Genomic DNA, 21750 nt, shown 5'->3' on the forward strand with positions numbered 1-21750 from the left:
CAGACTGACCTATGTCCTTGTGGAAGACCATATAGGGAGGTCAAGGCTTGAAGCTCAAAAACCTGTCCGGCCAATAATATAGCCACAAGGAGGGTCATTTTCCATTACACATGGGACCAGGAATATGTGGCCAAAAGCTCAAAGGGTGGCCCTACAAGCCTGACTATGAGCAAGTTAAGGTCCCACTGTGAACTGGAGGTCTGACTTGAGAGAATAGTCATTCCAGGCCCCTGAGAAACCTGGAAGAAGACTATGTTACCTTGGCCTGGGGAATGAAAAGGCAAAAATGGATGCCAGGTGCCCCTTGATCAAGGAGTATGCTAGACCTTGGATCTTCTGGTTGAACAGGTAATCCAGGATTAATTGGATTGATGCATCTATTGGGAAGATGCCACAATTGGCAGCTGAATGCGAGAACCTTGTCCACTTTGCCAGGTAGATCTGCTGCGTCAAATTCTTTCTGCTCTCAAGGAAGACTTGGCAGATGCTCTCCAAACAGGTCTGTTTCTCCAGGTTCAACCACACAGCATCCATGCTATGAGATAGAGAGCCTTGAGGCTGGGATGCAGGAGGTCACCATTGTCCTGGGACAAGAGCTCCTGGTTGGTCCAGCAGTAGCCATGGAGAGAGCACAACCAGGGTCCTGAACCAAATTTTGCCAGGGCCATGCAGGGATGATTATGACAACATAGGACTTTGTCCCTCTTGATTTTCTGCTGAATTTCGCTGATGAGCAAGACTGGAGGAAATGCAAACAGCAGATCCCTCATCGATGAGAAGAGGAAAGCACTGGATAGGGAATTTTCACCCAGGCTCCATCTGGAGTGTAACCGAGGACACCACCTGTTGTGTCTTCTTGCAAATAGATCCATTTGACAAGTGCCCCACTTCTGGAAGATCATGAGGGCTACCTCTGTGTGCTGCACCCACTTGTGGTGAGAAGTCTTGATTTAAGCAATCTGAAAGAGAGTTCTGGATGCCTGGAAGCGAAACACTTCTAAGGCAATGTCCTAACTGACACAGAAGTTCCACAACCTGAGGGTCTCCTGACAGAGGACTGAAACAGGCTACCTCTTGCCTGTTGATATAAAACAGTGTTTCTCAACCAGTGGTACCAGTACCCTCAGGGTACTCAAGAAAAGTCTGGGGGGTACATCAACATAACTGACATTTGATGAAAATTAAATTTTTGTTTTAAGTTTTACAGCACTTTATTATTTTCGTACTTTTTACAACCAAAAATTTCATTGCTCCCCCCAGCTACGATTAAGTTGTCTAGACAAATGTGTTGCAATGGTAGAAAAAAACTGTGTGTGTCTGAAAACTGTAGGTACTGGGGGTACTTATATATTTTTCTAAAAAAGGGGTACTTATGTTTTATTTGTATTTTTTTTTAAAGGGGTACTTTACCAAAAAAAGATTGAGAAACACTGGTATAAAACATCAAGGCCATGTTGTCCGTGAGGACTCTGACCACTCTGCCTGCCAGACAAGAGTAGATGGTCATATATGCAAGATGGACTGCTCTGACCTTTTTGATTGTTATGTGTAGTGCCATTTCCTCCAGAGACCACTCACCCTTGTGATCTTGATGTCCCCAGGTGACATTCCCCAACTGAGATATGACACATCCAACACCAATTCAACCTCTGGAACAGAATCCCTTGTAGAGTGTTCATTGGATCAACCCATCATCGAAGACAGGTAAGTGCTATCTTAGGAAGAGTAAGTACTATCTTGTTCAAGAGCTCTCTGGACTGTGAGAATCAAGATCATCCACAGTTGCAGAGGACACATATGGAGGCTGATATGGTGCATGACATAGGTGCAAGCCAGCATATGTCCCAAAAGAAGAAGGCACACTGACTGCTGTCATGAGGAACCTGGACACCTCACGAATGAGATCTGCTAGTACACTGAACCTCTCTATCAGGAGGAATGCCCTGGTGGTGATGGCATCTGGCAACATTCTGATGAAGTCTATCCTCTACACTGGCACTGACTGGATTTCTTCTCGCTCACCAACAGACCTCGCACACAGCACATGGACAGCACAAATGATACGTACCTCTTCACCTGGATATCCTGACACCTGAGGTAAGCCACCACCACCACCATGAACTTGGTGAATGCCCTGAGTACTGTTGATAGGCCCAACAGAAAGACTGCAAACTGATAGTGTTCTAGGCCTACCATGAACTGCAGGAAGCATCTGTGGCCTGTGAAGATGAGTACATGGAAGTAAATTCACCTTGGAAATTGAGGGCGGCATACCAGCCTCCAGGATCCAGGGAAGTCATAGGAAACTTTAGCCTTGCTAGGTAGCAGTTCAGATCTCACAGGTCCAGGATGGGCCTGAAGCCCCCTTTAGTTTAGAGATAAGGAAATAGAGGGAGTAAAAACCCCTGTTCCTGTATGCCACAGTCACTGCTTCCACCGCCTCATCATAAGAGCTCTTGCACCTCTTGTTCGAGAAGGTTGTCCTGAGAGCGGTCCCTAAAGATGGATGGGGAAAGAAAGGGATGTAGCATAGCCCTGGGGGATGAAATTGAGGACCTAGTGGTCTAACGTTATCAATGTCCACACTGGGAAAAAATGGAAGAGGCAGTTGGAAAAGGAGGGAGGTTTGAATTCACAGTGCAGACTGGTAAATTGCCCCGCCCCCCAAACCTGCCATCAAAATGAGCCCTTGCTAACCTGCTTGCCCTTGGAGGAACGCAGCTGAAAGGTTTGTTGAGGCTGATGAGAGGAATGCTTCTTATAGGCCCCTGTGCTTTTTATGCGGAAGCTCTTGGCGAAGGAGGCTTGCCTAGCTCTGAGCCTGCTGGGGCTTGAACTTAGTGCAAACTGAGACCAAGGCTAGAGACCTAGCATCTACTTCCTGGAGTCTACTTCCTGGAGCTGACTTGGGGACACCTGGGGTAGAGCAGCTGGGGTGCTGCCGGGTTGGTCCAGTAGTGCCGAGGAGCGGCGCTGCGGGACCAACCTGGCAGCACCCCAGCTGCTCTGTCCCAAGCGTCCTCAAGAGCAGCTGGGGTGCTGCCGGGTTGGTCTCGCCGCGCCAAGGGTCACGCTACCAGACCAACCAGGCAGCACTCCAGCTGCTCTGCTGCAGGCATCCCCATTCAGCCGCTGCTGAAACTGACCAGCAGCGGCTGAATCAGGGACGGCAGGGGCAGAGCCGGACTATCGGAAAGGGGGAGCTATGAGGAGTCTGGGGTGGCATCCCTCCCACCCCACCCCAGACCCCTCATAGCCCCCCCTTCCGATAGTCCGGCATATCTGATAATCCGGCACCCCCTGGGTCCTAAAGGTGCCGGATTATTGGAAGTTTACTGTATTATCAAAACAGAGCTTGTCCATCGAATGGAAATTGCTGCAGCAAATTCTGGGCCTCTATCAGGAGATGGAAAGGAGGAGCCACAACACCCTGTGCATCAACACAGCTGAGGCCATGGTCTGGACAGCCATATCCAAATCGTCCAAAGCTGACTGCAGAGCCACCCTGGAAGGTACAAGCTTGGGATAAGCTTTCAGGTCTCTGAAGGAGAGAGCTGTATGCAGCTCAAAAGCTTGTCACCTTTCCCAACAGAAGTTGGTGCATTAAAATGCATTACCTCACCCACCTTTCTTCTCTCATTATTAATTACAGTAAGTTGCAATTTTATTATTGCTTTTACTTGTATTTAAGTATTTGAAAAAGATATATGGTGAAAGATAAGAATAATGTATTTGAATACATGAAACTGCTGTTTGTTGCATTCATCTCTCTCCCCGCCCCAGCATAAGTACACTATTGGCTTTTCTTAACAAATAAATCACTAAGCATACACCCTTCAGGAAACCACTTACATCAAGAAAAGCAAATTAAGAGCCAATAGTTTAAAGATTACAAAGTGTTAGTCAGTCCATGCAAGTCACTACTAGATACTATTGTATCCTCAATGGAAAGGTAATGCACACACATTACTTGTTAAACTTCAACCTTGCTCCCTTACAGGAAAAGGTGAGAGATGCAACTGACCTATTTATGAAAGATTTTTTTAAAAACACACTTTTTTGACAATTAATATTGAATATTGATATTCACTTTTGAATATCTATGAGAGACAGACAGATAGAAAGTCAAAGCTGCTCATTTCAGAGCACCTTTTCCTCCATACATATCCGCAGCGTGGTAGAGGACGGCACTGCGGGACCAACCCAACAGCACCCCAGCTGCTCTGCCCCCAGGCTTCCCCAAGTCAGCCGCTGGTCAGTTTCAGCAGCGGCCAACTTGGGGAAGCCAAGGGCAGAGAAGCTGGGGTGCTCTGCCCCAGGGCTTCCCCAAGTCCACCGCTGCTGAAACTGAGCAAGGGTGGACTTGGGAAGCTGGGGGCAGAGCAGCTCCAATTGTCCGGCTGGCCAGAGCACTTCCGGGTTCCAGTTGGTGCCAGACTATCAGGAGTGCCAGACCACTGGATGCCGGACAATTGGAGTTTTACTGTATACTGATAATATACTTACTGAAGAAAATGTGCATAAATCAAAATCCTTATCAACCATCACAACATGACTGGCTGCATGAGACCGAGTTCACAGAACCGTGCAATAAAAAACAGCCTCCAATAACCAAATCATCATCAAGCTTTATTCTAATTTTGATATTCAAACAAACATTAAGAGTAAGAATTAATTTAGTGGTGCTGAAATCCATTTTTACTTATGCACTACAAAAAACATGACATTAAAATGTTCTTGTTGCCATCTCCTTTTGAGTCTGCCAAAGATTTTATTGACAGACCATACACCATTTGTGTTTGTCCTGTACAGCCTTGTTCTTTATTACATCTGTTGTGCTGCTAAGGCACTATGCAAAGCCCAGTAAAGTCAAGAGGAGCATTTCCTTTCACCTTAATGGATTCTTGTTCACACCATTTGGGTCAAAGACAAGTGTAACTTCACTGAAGTCAATGAAGTCAGTGAAGACTTTACCCTACCATGCAAGAATCAATCATTCTAGTAGGCATCTTTTAGAGAATGCCTGAAGTTTTTAGGAGAGGGAAATAAATTAATTATTTAAAACTGTCTATTTAAAATGTGATTTTACAATAAAGCTAATCAGTCTGTGTAATGAACTATTATTTGTAATCTGGAAGATATGTATAGAATTTAGACAGTAAAGCTGACCACAACTAATTTCTCTATCTTATTAAGTGTGGAAAAACAAAACCACGGGTGGGGAACCTTTTTTAGGTTGGGGGCTGCTGACCCACAAAAAAATCAGTCAGGAGTCGCACACAAGTGAAAAGAAAAAAAAAATACCCTCCACATTCCTCTCGCACACTAGAGCTTTGGGGTGCCCAAGCAAGTAGATTTTGTGTGCTCCAGCCCAGCAGGAGGCTGGATCCAGGCAAACCAGAGGTGAATTGAACTGTAGTAGTGCTTTGATTGGGTGCAGAGGGAGCACACAGCTTTTACAGTCAATGTGGTGTGCAATGAGCATGCATCTCACTTCACATGCCTTTGCTATGCATATATGTCTCTTGAGTACTACCCGTACCAAAAAAAACAACAACAACAAAAAAAAGACAAGGCTTGAAACCAGCAGAATCTGGCAACCCTGTTCATGAGCAACAGTAATCAAATGTCTTGTGGGCAGCACATAAGAACCCTGATGGGCCACGTGGCCTTCTGGTCACAGGTTGCCCACCACTAGCTTAGGTTGTAACTTCTATTTGTAGACAAAAGTTGACCTATAAACAAAGGAAGTACAGGCAGTCCCCGGGTTACGTACAAGATAGGGACTGTAGGTTTGTTCTTAAGTTGAATTTGTATGTAAGTTGGAATTGGTGTCCAGATTTAGCCGCTGTTGAAACTGACCAGCAGCGGCTGAATTGGACACGCCTGGGGCAGAGCAGCTGGAGTGTTGCTGGGTTGGTCTGGTAGCGCCAACTCTTGGCACGGTGGGACCAACCTGGCAGCACCCCAGCTGCTCTGCCCCAGGTGTTCCCAAGTCAGCCGCTGCTGAAACTGATCAGCAGCTGACTACAGGAAGCCCGAGGCAGAGCTGCTCTACCCCAGGTGTCCCCAAGTCAGCCACTGCTGAAACTGATCAGCGGCTGATTCCAGGAAGCCCGGAGCAGAGCAGCTAGTGCGCCCCCTTCCCCCCCCGCAGCAGACCAGGCTTTTCTCGCCACGGAGGACGCGGGCAGCAGGACCGCGGCGCATCTCGGCAGTCCCGCCGCCCGCGTCCTCCGCGGTGAGAAAAGCCGCTCCGCGTCTCCCTGGTCTGCTGGGGGGAAGCGCCCCCCGCGCCGCCGGAGGCAGCGACAGTGGTGGAGGCACCCCGCACTAGCTGCGCCCCCCCCCCCCATTTGTAACTAGGGGTCCGACTTAAGTCGGACTGACGTAGCCCGGGTACTGCCTGTACAGTTACAAACTAATTTTATGCAGATCAGCCTCTGATATTTGACTGTACCTGCAGCTTATTTCTTATGGGTCAAATCAGCAGAACATCAACATGACTAACTATATACATCAATCAAATCAAGCTAGTCTGTGCAGTCACATGTTCCCTATTGCTATTATCTTCTAACTTCCTTTCCATACTATGGATGTAAGCAAATAATCAACTATCCGATAAGCATAAGCTTATCAGATAGTCGACTATCGGAGAGAGGAAGCAAGGGGGGGAGCAGGAGCCGGTGTTGGGAGAAGCCGGCTTAAAAGCAGGTTTCCCCTAGCACCTTATCCACAGAAGAGGTAGAGGCACAGAGGGAAATGGCAAAAGTGGGAACTGAAGCAGTCTCCACTCTGCTTTTGAAATGTACAAGAGCTCCCTGCAGAGCTTCCTTTTGAAACGTACAAGAGCCCCACTAGGGGCTTTTGAAACATTTGAAAGGCTGAGGCGCCGCAGGGAGCATGGGGCCAGCAGAGAGTCCCCCCTAGTCACATGCTCCCTGTGGGGCTTCTACTTTTGAAATGTAGCAAGAGCCCAACAGTTCAAAGTCAAAGGCGCCCTTATCAACTAATTGATGGAAATCCCACTGATTATTCGACTAGCTAATTAATCTAAATTTAACATCTCAATTCCATATCCTCTATTTCTTTGTTAAATCCACCTTATATCTGGTCTTAAAATCAAAAAGCAAGAGATATGTTTTTACAGCCTAGGCCTCTGGGAGCTATTTTAATAGAAGTACAGGCAGTCCCCGGGTTATGCGGATCCGTACTTACGAACGGGGCTTTTCTCGCCCCGGAGGACGCGGGCGGCGGGACCGCCCAGACGCGCCACGGTCCCGCCGCCCCCGTCCTCCGGGGCGAGAAAAGCTGCTCCGCGTCTCCCTGGTCTGCTGGGGGAGGGGGCCCCCAGCAGACTGGGGAGACGCGGAGCAAAGCCACGGAGGACCCGGGAGGTCCCGCCGCCCGCGTCTCCCTGGTCTGCTGGGGGGGGGGGGGCGCGCAGCTAATGCGCTTCCCCCCCCCCCAGCAGACTAGGCTTTTCTCGCGGACGCTTGGGGCAGAGCAGCAGGGGCGCTGCCGGTTGGTCCCGCAGAGCCGCTCGGTCCCGCAGAGCCGCTCCTTGGCGCTGCTGGACCAACCCGGCAGCACCCCAGCTGCTCTGTCCCAGGCGTCCAGATTCAGCTGCTGTTGAAACTGATCAGCGGCTAATTCCAGGAAGCCCGGGGCAGAAAAACTCTGCCTCGGGCTTCCTGTAGTCAGCCGCTGGTCAGTTTCAGCAGCGGCTGAATCTGAACGCCAGTTCCGACTTACGTACAAATTCAACTTAAAAACAAACCTACAGTCCCTATCTTGTACGTAACCCGGGGACTGCCTGTAATAGAAATCTGCACTAATCATTCGCATCATGCACATGCGAAACTATCTCTCTGAAAGAAAAGAAATTCCTCCACCATCAGATTTATGCTAACCACGGTATTTTTATCCTCCAGACAAGTGGAGGCAACAAAGAGGTATTTCAGGGAGTGAGGAAGAAAGCAACACTGGCAGAATGTCTCCTTAACAGATCCCCTCTAACAAGAGAAAAGCTGAATCATCTGTCAGAAACAAGTATAAACAGAGGTAAAGTAACCATCAGGTGGGATAGGGAGATGGTGGTGGGTTAAGAAACAGGTGTTATTTTAATAGCAATATATTTTAGTTTTCCTCAGTTAAAAAAAATCTAATCTCATTTCCGCCCTCATGACTTGGTTTACTTTTTCAACTTCATTCTTCTTACAAAACAAAATGAACCTATCTGTTTTACTTGCTAGGTCTCATACATTACTTCAATCATGAATGTTTAAAAACAATTTTGATCCGATGCTGTAAAATTTTACAACCTACTTCCATCACATGTGGTAGGTACCAGATGGTATGCTATAGTTCTGATTCTATTTTCCATAGTTCTGATTCTATTTTCCATCTCATCATTAGTAAGACAGTTTCCTACTTCTGAAAAAAATCTCAAATGGGCTTTCAATATTAATACAAGCATTTTTATATCAAATAAAAAAATCAGATCAATACACTATATTTAAGATAAACAATGTAGTCATAAATTTAAAATTAGGTAAGCTTCACAGGAATTAAAGAGTTAAGGCAACCATGCTCCCCATACAGACCATTACAGAATGGACAAATGGTTTTTTAACCCCTGTAAGTTATTTGTATATTCTACTGAATTCTGAAATCAGCTTGTTTATTCACCATCCACTTGCGGGTAATTAATAATATATCCTACTATTACAAAATCAAATCTGTTTTTCCGACAAAGCAACCTCAAGCAGGTCACTAAGCCTCTCTGTGCCAATAGCCAGAAGTCACTGAACTACTTGCACATTTAATATTAAAGCAACTGAGAGTTTAGATGAGGGAAGCATTTTGTTCACATTATGATATAATCAAGAACAATACAGGTAAACATTAGAGTGAACCAAGCAAAACAAAACACAGCTTACAGAATGTTTAACAATTTCATTGCTTCTTTGATTCTACAGAATTCTACGGTCCCTTCAGCATCTCTAATATCAAGTATACACAGAGCTCAACATATGGGAAGATTTCATTTTCAATTTGTATTGGTGTGTAACACCCATCTCCAGTACTGTAAAGGAAAATGAATTAATAAAATATACATTTAGTACATGCATTGCAAAATTCTACACTGCATGCCTTTTGTAGCTAACCACAGAATAGGGTTTTATGTAGCATGTGCTACGGAAATTTCCACTCCTATGTCTTTGTTCAGAAGGTAATCCTGTTTGATTGCAAGGGCTTAAAATGATTATCAAATGCATTCGTTTCCCAAATAGCCTCCCTTAAAATAGATCAGAAATTAAGGGACACCAATTTACAGCATAAGAGAACCCATATGATAGTTTACTAATACTCAAGTTCTTCCTTAGTTCACTCTATGCCAATGAATGTACAAAGCTTCTAGGAACAAGAAACTGATTTGTTCAATTATAATCATGTCTGCTGTTTTGAGAGATTCACTTAAACCCGTGGTCACTAACCCGTCAATCGGGAGGGCTCGACCAGTCGATTGCGAGGTGTTTGGGGCCCCCCACTTACTCCCACCTCCAAGAAGCCCCACTACCTACCTCCAGTGACAATGGAGGTAGTGCTGGCTTCCTGCGGGGTGGAAGGAAGCCCGACAGCTGCGTACCACTTCTGGGGTTTTAGGAAGTGCGCTGGCTGCTTCCCCTCCCCCAAACAGCTGGCGCAGTACCACAACTCAGGTCTGTGGCATGTCGGGGACTTGCTGCGTGGGGGAAGGGAGTGGGGTGAGGAGTCCCGGGAGGAGGTGCACGCCGGGGCTTCCCTCCTCTGCAGGGAGGGAGAGTGAGGAGGAGTCCCAGGAGGAGGTGCGCGCTGGGGCTTTCCTCCTCTGGAGGGGTGGAGGAGTCCCTGGAGGAGGTGAGTGCCAGGGCTTCCCTCCTCAGGGAGGAGTCCCGGGAGGAGATGCATGCTAGGGACTCCCTGTCCCCTGCCGCAGAACCCTGTCGCCTGCCCCCACTGGCACCCTGTCCCCTGCTCCCACTGGCACCCTGCCCCTACTGGCACTCTATCCCCTGCCCCAGCACCCACTAGCACCCTTCCCCAGTACCATGTCCCCTGCTCCCACCAGCACAATTGGGGCCGCATTAGTAAGGCTTGGGGGGGGGGGGTTGGAGGAGTTATTTTTTTGCATCTCACTTGTGTGGCCCCAACTGACTTTTCTGTAGGTCAGTGACCCCTGACTCAAAACAGGTTCCCTGCCCTTCTCATAAATAAAGACAATGCTGAAACTTTTTGTGTTTGACATAATATTTTATTTAAAAATGAAGCCTGGCTAACAAACCCCCAATTGGGGCCAACCCCCAATCTGGCCATAGCATCATAACACTCCTGCACCACCACCCTCAGGCCCTAGATCTGAGCCTATCATATACTAGAACCCCCTGTCCTAAGCGTCTCTCATCCCCAAACTCTTGCACCCCCACATCCTCAACCACAACACTTCTGCACCATCCACACACCACAAATCTGTATGCTGAGCCCATCATACTCCCAACTTCCCTGCCCTGAGCCCCTCATACATCCCAACCCAAATTCCTGCACCCTCACATCCACAAGCCTGTGGCTTGCTCAGCACCCCAACCCACCACCTAACCCCAACACTCCCCAGCCTGGAGCCCCTCCCCGAGCCAGCATCCCCTTCTCTACCTCCTCCTGCATCCAAATTTCCTCCCAGAGCTTGCACCTCTCACCCCTTCCCACACCCAAATCCCTCATTCCCACCCCAGAGCGCACACCTCATCTCAACCCAGTGAGGGTACAGCTAGACTGCAGGAGTTTTTCCGGGATTCCAGAGGTATCCTGGAAAAACACTTCCGCATCCAGGGACGAGTTTGTTCTTCTGCTTTTTTTTAAGCGGAAGAGCAAACATGCTCTTTTGGTAACCTCTGTATTCCTAGTTCCACGAAGAATAAGGGGGCTTCTGAAATAAGGTTTTTTTCTGATATTTGGTCCAGTCTAGACAGGCCAAATGTTGGGAAAACCTCTTCCTACAGAAGAATCGGGGGAAAAAGCGGCAGTGTAGCCATACCCTGAGAGTGTATAAGGGCTGGGGATAGCAAGTGAGGGAGAGGAGAACAGAGGGTGGGGCTTCAAGGAAGGGGTGGGGTTTTGGGGGAAAAGGATGGAGCGGTAGATCTTGGCTTGTTCTGACATTTAAAAAGTGATCTTGGGTGTTAAAAGGTTGGAGACCACTGACTTACACACTAAACACAAGGCCTAGACCAGCTGTGGCCAACCCGAGGCTCGTGAGCCGCATGCGGCTTTTCCCACCCTCCCTTCCCCCTGTGGCTCAAAAGCCACCCCCGCGCCCCCAAAAATGAGCCTCTCCTACCAGTTCCCTGTGCTGACTTGGGCAGGGGAGACATCCGGTGTGGCTGCAGAAATAAAGATAGCGGCACATAACACAAATATTCCATGGTAAATATTTTTGTGTAACTGAAAGAATCAGTATGTTTGTACAAAGATGCAACATTTGAAAAAAGTCCTCTGTGCCTGCTCACTTGAATGAGGGCCTGCTGTCCACACCATCAGTTCCCAACCACTAGGTTTAGGAATGGTGCCTGTACGTACATGAACCGCTGGCTGCCAGGCTGAGGCTGCTCTGGGGGCTTGAATTGGGGAACACCGGCCAAATCGTCCTCTCCCACCACAGCTGTTGGAGAGGAGTGTCCTGCTCCGCCTTCCAGCAAATCAGTGCCAGGCAGGGGCGGGGTCTCCTCTGGAACATGGTTCACGGCACAGCGGGAGGGCCATGCCATGCCCAGCAAGGCCCTCCCCACGGAGCGGCTTAGGGAGAGGTCTCATGGGCAGCAGTGTGGAGCGTGGGCCCCGTCACATGGAAGCCAGGTGTGGCGCAGGGGGAAGCAAGGTGAGGGAGGTCACGTCAGAGGGCAGTCTGAGGTCCATGTGCAGGGGGAGCTGCCGCAGAATGAACCACTAGTACCGAGGAGGAAGCTGGAGAGACTCATCACCAGCACCACACACATCAAACGCAGATCCCAGCCCAGCCAAGCTGCACCATGAAGAGGGGACAGGGGCCTCCCCATCAGCCAGCAGGAGAGCCCCAGCAGCCACTGGCTCTAAGCTGGGCCCAAAGTTTGCGCAGGCTGGCGGGAGTGGTCCGGGACTGGTGGTGCAATTCTGTCAGAGCGCCGCCGCTGGGGCTGCAGCTGCATAAACGCCAAACTATTAATCCTTGTGCAACCGCCTCCATTTGCTGGGACCTTCCACTTTCCTCCCAAGTCCCTACATGGGTAATTCCAAGAAGCCTCCTTCCCCTCTCCCAGCTCTCTGTGCCTGCCCTCAGGCTGCTGAATTATGTGTTGTCTAAGAAGTGAGGGGCTGATACTGGAGGGCACTGGGGCATCCAAGGTGGGGAGCTGGCACTGGGAGGGCTCCAGAGGTGGGGCTAGTATTGGGGCCACAGGGACAGGGTTGGCACTGGGGACCTCTGAAGATGGAGCTAATATTGGGGACTTGGGGTTGGCACTGAGGGGGGGGGGGCAGGTGCAGTGGGGCTCTACAAACAGGAGGCTGGCACTGAGGTGGTCTGGTAGTTAGCGGTGTGACAGACCGCCCCCCCCCCCATGCTTTATTAAATGAACTTATGGACATGAATATACATAACTCAAAGCTGCTTTGAGCAAATTATTTAATGTAACCTATCAATCTTCATGTCATGATCCACTGGTTCGGTTTATCTTACTTTGATGTAGGCAGCATTTTAGTATGTAAATTTAGACATATGGAGTGTGGAATACTTTGTGGGTTTTAAATGTGTGAATGAGAGACATGGAGGGTGTTACCCTTGATGTCTTGATGAGCAACTGTTAAATAATCACTTTTGTCCTTAAGTCTGAACAGTGGATGGTAGGGAGTGGCCTCGATTCTTTAAAAAAGAATAGGAGAGCAAGGTCCTAGGTCTTTTGGCTGGGCTGCACCTGAAGAAAGGAGCCAGAAGACCCCAGGGTGGAGAGACAGCTCTGGTTTGGAAGGGCAGCTGAAAAAGAGGTTTTAGGGTGAGTTATAAAAAGTTTGTACTGAGGTTTCAGTGTAGAATTAGCTAAGCGTTTTTGTTTCTTTTGATTTATCTACTTTGCTCTGTCTGTTCTCACTACCACTTAAATCGTACTGCTTCTACTTAATAAAATCACTTTATTTTCTATCAAACCCAATGTAAATAATTATTACCTGGGGGAGCAATCAATGTGCACAGTCTCCCTTTCATTGCTAAAGGTGGCTAACCTAATTCTTTGGGGTTTGATCCCATTTGCGGAGTATCATAGGAAGCTGGGCCCTAAACTGCACTCTTCTTGGACGTTGAAGAGGTTCAGTGTCTATACAGCTTCTCGGTGGAGACAGGGATCTCAGTTCGGGGTCTTGGCTGGGGGAAACAGCAGAGCTGGCCTAGCAGGACCAGGTGATGAGAAGCCCCAGAAAGCAGGAAGGTGAGTTGCAGTGGCCATGTCAGCACTCTGGGAGGCACCTCCAAGGGGTCGTCTGTGACTTCACCCTGTCATAGGGGGCTCTAAGCCTTAAGGGGCAGGGGCTGGCGGAGGTGAAGCCGACTGTTTGCGGCAGCTCTGGGGCCAGGGCTTTTGGCGGACTGTAATATTTACAGTTGCATATTTGTATATTCATTAATAATTTATGGGTTGCCAGTGTGCTGTATAAAAAAGGTTGGGAACCACTGGTCTACACTACAAAATTAGGTTACTACATTAGGCTGACCTACAGGCACTTCAGCAATAAAATTGGTAGTCTCCACACTACCCTCCTTCAGCAGGTGGCACACATTCACACCAGAAGCACTTGCACTCACTGAAGTTGGGCACTGACTGCAAGAATAGGAGGCACCAACAGCCATGCAGGGCTCACAGCTGGACCCCGCCTGCTCTGGGAATGACAGCATAGCTGTGACCCCAGCAACAAACTCAATTAACACAGCAGAGAAACTACCAGAAATGAAATTGACATTCTGGTCTGTTTCATGGCTGCTATTATTTCACATCTCCTCTGTGGCTTTGGCTGTCATCCCACAGGAGGCTCACAGCTGGAGAGTCTCACCCCACACTCCAGGGCTGATGGCACCCATTCCATCTCAGGGGCTGACAGCTGGAGACAGACACCTAATGTGAAATAACAGCAGCCTTTAAACTGATAAGAAAATGCTGATAGAAGAGCAGTAATATATGTGAAAAAAGCAGAGAATCAAAATTAAGTAAAAATTGTACATGAATCAAACGGTACCACAGAATCTCTATGAATAGTAATTCCACGCATGAATAAAAAGAACATAGTAACAAGTAGCCCTATGACAGTTTAGGGAACATCTACACAGCAGCTATTTCGAAATAACAAAGTGCGCATCTACACAGCAAGCTGTTATTTCAAAATAATTTCGAGATGGTAGACTTCTTACTCCAACTTCTGTAACCCTCATTTCACGAGGAGTAAGGGAAGTCAAAGGAAAAGTGTTCATCATCTGATGAGCAGTGAAGTAGGTTTTACCCACAAAAGCTCATGTTAGTCTTTAAGATGCCACATGATTACTCATTTTTTAAGTTACAGACTAACACAACAGCTAACCCACTGAGACTTCTTAAGAATATAGCAGTAGGGATATACTACCCACTACCTGATCAGGATGGGGACAGTGACTGCAAAATGCACAGAGAGATAAGAGAAACTATAAAAATAAAAATCAATAATAAAGATTTCAACTATCCCCATATTGCCTGGATCATGTCACTGCTGGACGGAATGCACAGATAAAGTGTCTGGACACCTTAAATGACAGCTTCTTATCCATAAGAATAAATGTGATGCTTGATTTAGACTTAAATGGAGTACAGAATGTGGTCCAAGAGGTGAATATAACTGAATTGCTTGGTGTGATGGATGGGAGGAGTACTGCCTATAAAGGGATAAACTCAGGGAATCCCTAAAAAAATTCCAGGAAGTGTTGGCAGGGAGCCAGGAGAGTCAAAGGGAAGAAAGTGTTGAGATTTGAATTGAAAGGGAATCCGCCTGCTTTCTTTTCTTTTGGGGAGCAGCGGCGCTCAGACCATGGGGTAGGGCAATAATTTTTGAAGGAAGACCACTTCATCAATTTCAGAAGTGGTTGTGGGTTGCCCCAGAAAGGGGAGGGCCAGGAGACTTTGCAGGCTCCCCCCACCCACAGACCCTGATTGGCGTGGGGGCAGGGCAGCATGTGAAGTCTGTCCCCCGCTCTGCCAGGGGTCACAGCACCTAGAGAGAACCACCAGTTGTTTTGACTTCAAGTGCTCCCCTGTCCCCAGGTTTCGATTGGCCTGTGTAGGGGGGGGAGAAGGAGGGGAGGAGAGTGCACCTGCAGGATGGATCAAAGGGCTTAGAGGGATGAACTGTCCCACAGAGGCTGTCTTGCCCAGTTCTGGGGTAGGGGCAGCTGGTGGCTGCTCCATGGGTCTTGCCTGGGATGGCGGGGCCATGCAGCTCGCCTTCCAGATGCTCCTCAGGGCTGGGTTGGGAAAACAGGGGCCTTGCTGGTAGGCCAGCGGCTGATCTCTGGGGTTGGGGTGCTTGTTACTCTCCTGGGGTATGTCTACACTACCCCGCTAGTTCGAACTAGCGGGGTAATGTAGGCATACCGCACTTGCAAATGAAGCCCGGGATTTGAATTTCCCGGGCTTCATTTGCATAAGCGGGGCGCCGCCATTTTTAAAACCCCGCTCGTTCGAACCCCGTGCAGAGCGGCTACATGGGGCACAAACTGGGTAGTTCGAACTAGGCTTCCTAGTTTGAACTACTGTTACTCCTCGTGGAATGAGGAGTAACGGTAGTTCGAACTAGGAAGCCTAGTTCGAACTACCTAGTTCGTGCCCCGTGTAGCCGCGCTGCACGGGGTTCGAACGAGCGGGGTTTTAAAAATGGCGGCGCCCCGCTTATGCAAATGAAGCCCGGGAAATTCAAATCCCAGGCTTCATTTGCAAGTGCGGTATGCCTACATTACAATCCTAGTTCGAACTAGGAGGGTAGTGTAGACATACCCCTGTTGTCATTTGGGAGTATAACTGTCTCTGCTATCAAAGTCCTTTCCGTTTGATGAGAAACAATCACACTGCACGCACATCCCATTGTCCTGGCACAACCAAACCCTGACCTTGCTTTAAGTTATGATAAGAGGAAGCTGCATACCAAATTTGGTGGGTCTAGCTCTTACTCTTTAAGAGGAGTTCTTGAACAAACAGACTCACAGATCAACACACAGACAGATACACAAACTGTCTCAAATATATAGTAGAAGACAGGTAGAGGTGGGGGAATATGGTGATATTCGTGAAGGGGAATTTAAATGAAGTGTGCAATTTCTGCAGGGAAGAAGATGGGTGTAGATGGGCCTCTGCTAGACCCCTCTTTCTCTTCTGAAAACAATACTTTGAGTGCATCTCCTCTGTAGTGCTGTCAATCTTAGCCCTCTCTTCTCACATACTTGACCACAGAGACTTCAGTTTCCATACTGGTTATCCATCAGACTTCTTAGCTGCATGTTTCCTCATTCTCATCTCTTCAGTTCACTGGCAGCCTAAGTTCAACTCTCCCACTTACCAAAAGGGCCAACCTCTTAACTTTGGTCTTCGCCAAGTATTGGTCTATTGCAAGTTTCCCTACCTGACAACCACCTGGTATTCAGCATCACTCACCAGCTCCCAACCTCATCCCCAGTCATACACCAGCACTCTGCTTTTCCATGACTTCCAATTTATCAGTGTTGGAGTCTTCTCATGCTCACAGCTCGCTTCTCTCTCAATGTAGTTGCTGATTCTGTCCATGCTTCACTTCTCCAGCTTTGTCTCTTCCAGTGCAAGTTGCGCCCAGCCAACCTGAGCCCTGAATCATCCCCAACATCTGCTTCACCTGAGCCTACTCTAGAGCTACAGAAAGTCTCTGGCATAAGTCTTATGATCAAGCTGCCTTCCTCTTCTACAAATGCATTCTCTCCTCCTCCTGGTCTGCCATCATCCTAGCTAAATAGTTCTGTTACTTCAAATTAATTGAACCTCACCCACTTGCACAATCCTACCCTCCTTCCCACCACCTTTGACTCATACTTCAAACCCTCCCCTAGTCCTGCTTCTTTCTCTCTGCCAAGCATCTCACCTGTTACTTCCAAGATAAAACTGATAACATATTATGACTTTCCCCTCTCCTCAGTTTGCCTTCCCTCTCCCTGTGCCCACCTGCAACTTTCTTCTTGTCTCTACTCATCCCCACCAGTTCCCCAGTGACTCCTGCCATCTCCTGATTTCTCTCTCTCAAACTATCATCCTCTTCCCTACTCTTTTCTTTAACCTCTCACTCCCCCACAACTTGCCTCTCCAACCACTGCCCCATCTCTGTTCCATCTCTAAGATAACTGAATATGCTGTCTACAATCGCTATCTCTCTCTCTACAACTGCGTCCTAGACACTCTCCAATCCAGTTTTCAGCCTTACATTCCTCTGAAATCATTCTCATAAAGGTCTCGAATAGTCTCTTCCTAGCTAACGCTCAGAACCAGTACTCCATCCTTAACCTCCTTGACCTATTACCACCTTTGAAACTGTCAATTAACATCTTCTTCTTGAAACCTTTTTCTTATTTGGCTTCTATGACTGTCCTCTCCTGGATCTCCCTGGATCTCTAACTCAGAGGTGGGCAATAATTTTCAGAGGGGGGCCATTTAATACATTTTGACACATGGTAACAGGCCAGCTTCATCTGTGAAAGGGTGGGGCCTGGAGCAGAAGAGGCAGGGCAAAGGACTAGCCTCCCGATCGATGTCTGCTATATTTTTAATTCAAAGCCTCTGGCCCAAAGGGCTTGTGGATCTCAGCCGCTACAGTATTGCCTGGCAGCTGCCTGGGGTTGCTGTGGCTATTTGAAAAGCTCATGGCTCTGGCCCCTGCCAAGATAGCACCACAACCAAGAGCCATTTAAATAGGATCCTGCTGCCAACACCTGGAAATAAATAGAAAGTGTCTAGATGCAGTCGGGAAACCAGAACAAAGTGTTAGGTGGGCCGGATATGGTACCCAGGCTGCGTATTGACCAAGCCTGCTCTAGCTGCTTCTTTAGCCATGTCCTTCAGAGGATCCTCTTTAAACTTTCTATGGAAGTTCCTCAAGGGCACTGGCCTTGTTCCTCATCTCTTTCCTCCTGACAACCTCACCTGTGGATAACCTCATGCACAATCAGATTCAGTTACCATCTTAGTACTGACAACTACTGCAGATTAGTCTCCTGTAAAAATTGATATATCTCAGCCTGTCTCTCTAACATCGCCCTGTAAGTGTCTAGGCATCAACTCAAGCACAACACAGCTTTTAATCTTTCCTAATCCCTTCTCAATTACTCTAGACAACACCATCAGCCTGTCGGTCATTCAATCTTACAACCCAGGCATCATCTTTGACTCAAACTTCTCTTTAGATCCTCATGTCCAGGCCAAATTTTGCAGATTTTTTCTGCATAATATTTGCAAATTGCTACCTTTACTATCCATTTACACAACTGAAATTCTCATCCAGGCTCTCCTCATCTTGAGTCTCTACTACAACAATATCCTTTTCTCTAGCCTTGACAAATGCCATCTTGCCCCCACTCATATGCATTCACAATGCTGCTACAAAAATCATACCTCTAGCCCATCTCTTTGACCAGGTCACCCCTCACTTCACATCTCCTAACTGATTCCCCCTGCCGTATCATATCAAGTCTTCACTTTCAATGTTCATCCCCACCCTACCTATCATCCCTCACTCAGTCTTGAGATGGCAGTTCTTGCCTCCAATTAGCCCACAGGGCTAGTCTCCATTTGTTTAATATCTAAACAAGCACTGTCATGCTTTTTCTCATGCTGACCCACATGTTCAGCAGAAACAACCTGTAAACATCTGCAAAATTAACTCATTATCCTTCTTAAAATTTTCCTTTTCCATGATGCCTGCAAACCATTTTAGGCTGCTGATGCAAAGATACCATTGCCCATGATGGCGATTAACATAGTCTCATTATTTTCTTGGATTCTTCCATCTGTTTATATACATCTACTGCAGTAGTCTCCAACCTTTTGAAGCACAAGATCACTTTTTGAATTTAAGTGCAATCCAGGATATACCTCAGATCCAAATACCCTTGCCCTGCCTCCTTTGTGCCCCTTCTCTGAGGCCCTACCCCTGCTCACTCTATTCTCCCTCCCTTTCATCAGGCAGGGACAGAGGTTTGGGACACAGGCTTTGGTTTTGGGCTAAGGGATTTTGAGTGTGACAGGTCTCTGAGCTGATCCTGGGGCAGGGAGCTAGGGTGCATGAGGGGTTCGGGGTAGAAGCTCTGTAAGGGAGTTTGGGTCCAAGGGGCTCAGGGTTTGGGGTACAGTAGAGAGTTCATGACTGGGGCAGGGTTTCAGTATACTGGCTCCAGCTTCTGAGTACACGTCTGGCTCTGTTAATCTGTCTCCTCACTTCCTCGTGTGGGTATCATAGTTTACAGAATGCTTGTTGAAGATCTTGTAGGTGTAGGTCTCAGTCTGAGGGGTTGGAGCATATGCGGTTGTACCTCAGAGCTTGGCTGTAAACAATGGATCGTGTGGTGTGTCCGGGATGGAAGCTGGAGGCATGCAGGTAAACATAGCAGTCGGTAGGCTTACGGTATAGGGTGGTGTTTATGTGACCGTCATTTATTTGCACTGTGGTGTCCAGGAAATGGACCTCCCGTGTATACTGGTCCATGCTGAGGTTGATGGTGGGGTGGAAGCTGTTGAAATCGTGGTGAAATTTTTCCAGTCTCCTTCCCTTGGGTCCAGATGATGAAGATGTCATCGATGTAGCATAGGTAGAGAAGGGGCGTAAGGGAATGAGAGCTGAGGAAGCGTTGTTCCAGGTCAGCCATAAAGATGTTGGCGTATTGTGAGGCCATGCGGGTGCCCATAGCAATGTCACTGGTCTGGAGGTATATATTGTCACCAAGTCTGAAATAGTTGTGTGTGAGGATAAAGTTGCAGAGCTCAGCCACCAGTTGTGCTGTAGCATCGATTCATCAGGGATTATTGTTCCTGACATCTTTTATTCCATCTACATGTGGGATGTTTGTGTAGAAAGCCTCTACATTCATGGTGCCTAGGATGGTGTTTTCTGGAAGATCACCAATGCATTGTAGTTTTCTCAGGAAATCAGTAGTGTCACGGAGGTAACGGAGTGCTGGTCGCATAGGGTCTGAGTAGAGAGTCCACATATCCAGACGGGCATTGGCACTCTCAGTGAAGGACTGAGATGATGGGGCATCCGGGATTTCCAGGTTTTTGGATCTTGGGTAATAGATAGAACAACCCTGGTTGGGGCTCTAAGGGTGTGTTTATCTGTTCCTGTGCTTGTGTGGGGAGTGTCCTGAGCAGATGGTGCAGTTTCTTAGTGTATTCCTTAGTGGGAACTGAGGAAAGTGGCCTGTAGAATGTGGTATTGGAGAGTTGTCTGGCAGCCTCCTTTAGGTAGTCAGGCCTGTTCATGATGACAACAGCACCTCCTTTATTAGCCCCTTTGATTATAATGTCAGAGTTGTTCCGGAAACTGTGGATGGCATAGCGTTCTGCACGATTGACGTTACAAGGCAAGTGATGCTGTTTTTCCACATGCTGTGCATGTTGGCAGAAGCATTCTATGTAGAGGTCCAGACTGTCATTTCGACCCTCAGGAGGAGTCAATGTGGAGTTCTTCTTGTGCTGTTGGTGGGAGGGTATCTGTGTGTCAGTGTGCTGTTCAGTGTTGTGTTGGAAGTATTCCCTGAAACGGAGACGGTGAAAATAGGCTTCCAGATCACCACAGAACTGTATCATGTTAGTGGGGATGGTGGGGCAAAAAGAGAGTCCCCGAGATAGAACAGACTCTTCTGCCAGGCTGAGTGTGTAGTTGGATAGATTGATGATATTGCTGGGTGAGTTAGGGGTACCACTGTTGTGGCCCCATGTGTCAGGTAGGATTTTAGACAGCTCATAGTCCTTTTTCCTCTGTAGAGAAGTGAAATGTCTAATGTAGATCTCCTGTCTTATTTTAGTAAAGTCCATATGTGGGGAAGGTTGGTTTTTTATGAAAGACTCCAGATTGGAGAGCTCATTTTTTATGTTAGTCTGCATATTCAGACTAACACGGCTACCCCTCTGATGCTGGGAAGGTGGCTTCACAAAGCCTCCTCCCTGGGAGCCAGGCAGGCAAGGGCTGCCCACTGTGTCCTGGGGGAAGTGGCTGTGCTGTGGCAGCAAAGTCTCCTCCCCAGGAGCAAGGTCAGCAGAGGGGCAGGACGGAGGGAGTGGGGGTGGAAGGGAGTAAGGGGGCACTCCCATGGAGGATTTGCTGCAGGTTACAAGCTTTATACTGCAGAGCCCACAGTGATTGTAACTGCTGAGATTTTCTGCGGTTACGCAGTTACTCTAACACACAATTTTTAACATCCTTAGAACAATCAGACATTTGCTCATGAAAGTTCAAACCAAAACATATATTATGCGGAGACCTGTGGCACCCTTAGAGACTAACAATTTTATTTGGGCATAAGCTTTAGTGGACTGGAGCCTACTCCAGCATGAAAACTTATGCCCAAACAAAAAAATGATTAGTCTTTACGGTGCCACTGGACTTGTCGTTGTTTTGCTAGAACAGACTAACCCAACTACCCTTCTGAAACAAGACATA

General features: G+C 47.8%; 1 protein-coding gene and 1 long non-coding RNA gene across 3 annotated transcripts in view; one reads left to right on the forward strand and one right to left on the reverse strand.

Annotated features, from left to right (window-relative positions):
* Positions 1–21750, reverse strand: part of ASAP2 (ArfGAP with SH3 domain, ankyrin repeat and PH domain 2) — a 180548-nt gene that overhangs the window by 149869 nt on the left and 8929 nt on the right. The gene's annotated exons all lie outside the window — the stretch shown is intronic.
* LOC142827774 (uncharacterized) lies at positions 1599–8342 on the forward strand. Its single transcript, XR_012902523.1, has 3 exons — positions 1599–1704; positions 7935–8064; positions 8256–8342. It is a non-coding gene; the product is annotated as an uncharacterized LOC142827774 (long non-coding RNA).

The sequence above is a fragment of the Pelodiscus sinensis genome, chromosome 3, assembly GCF_049634645.1.
Source record: "Pelodiscus sinensis isolate JC-2024 chromosome 3, ASM4963464v1, whole genome shotgun sequence".
NCBI lineage: Eukaryota > Metazoa > Chordata > Testudines > Trionychidae > Pelodiscus > Pelodiscus sinensis.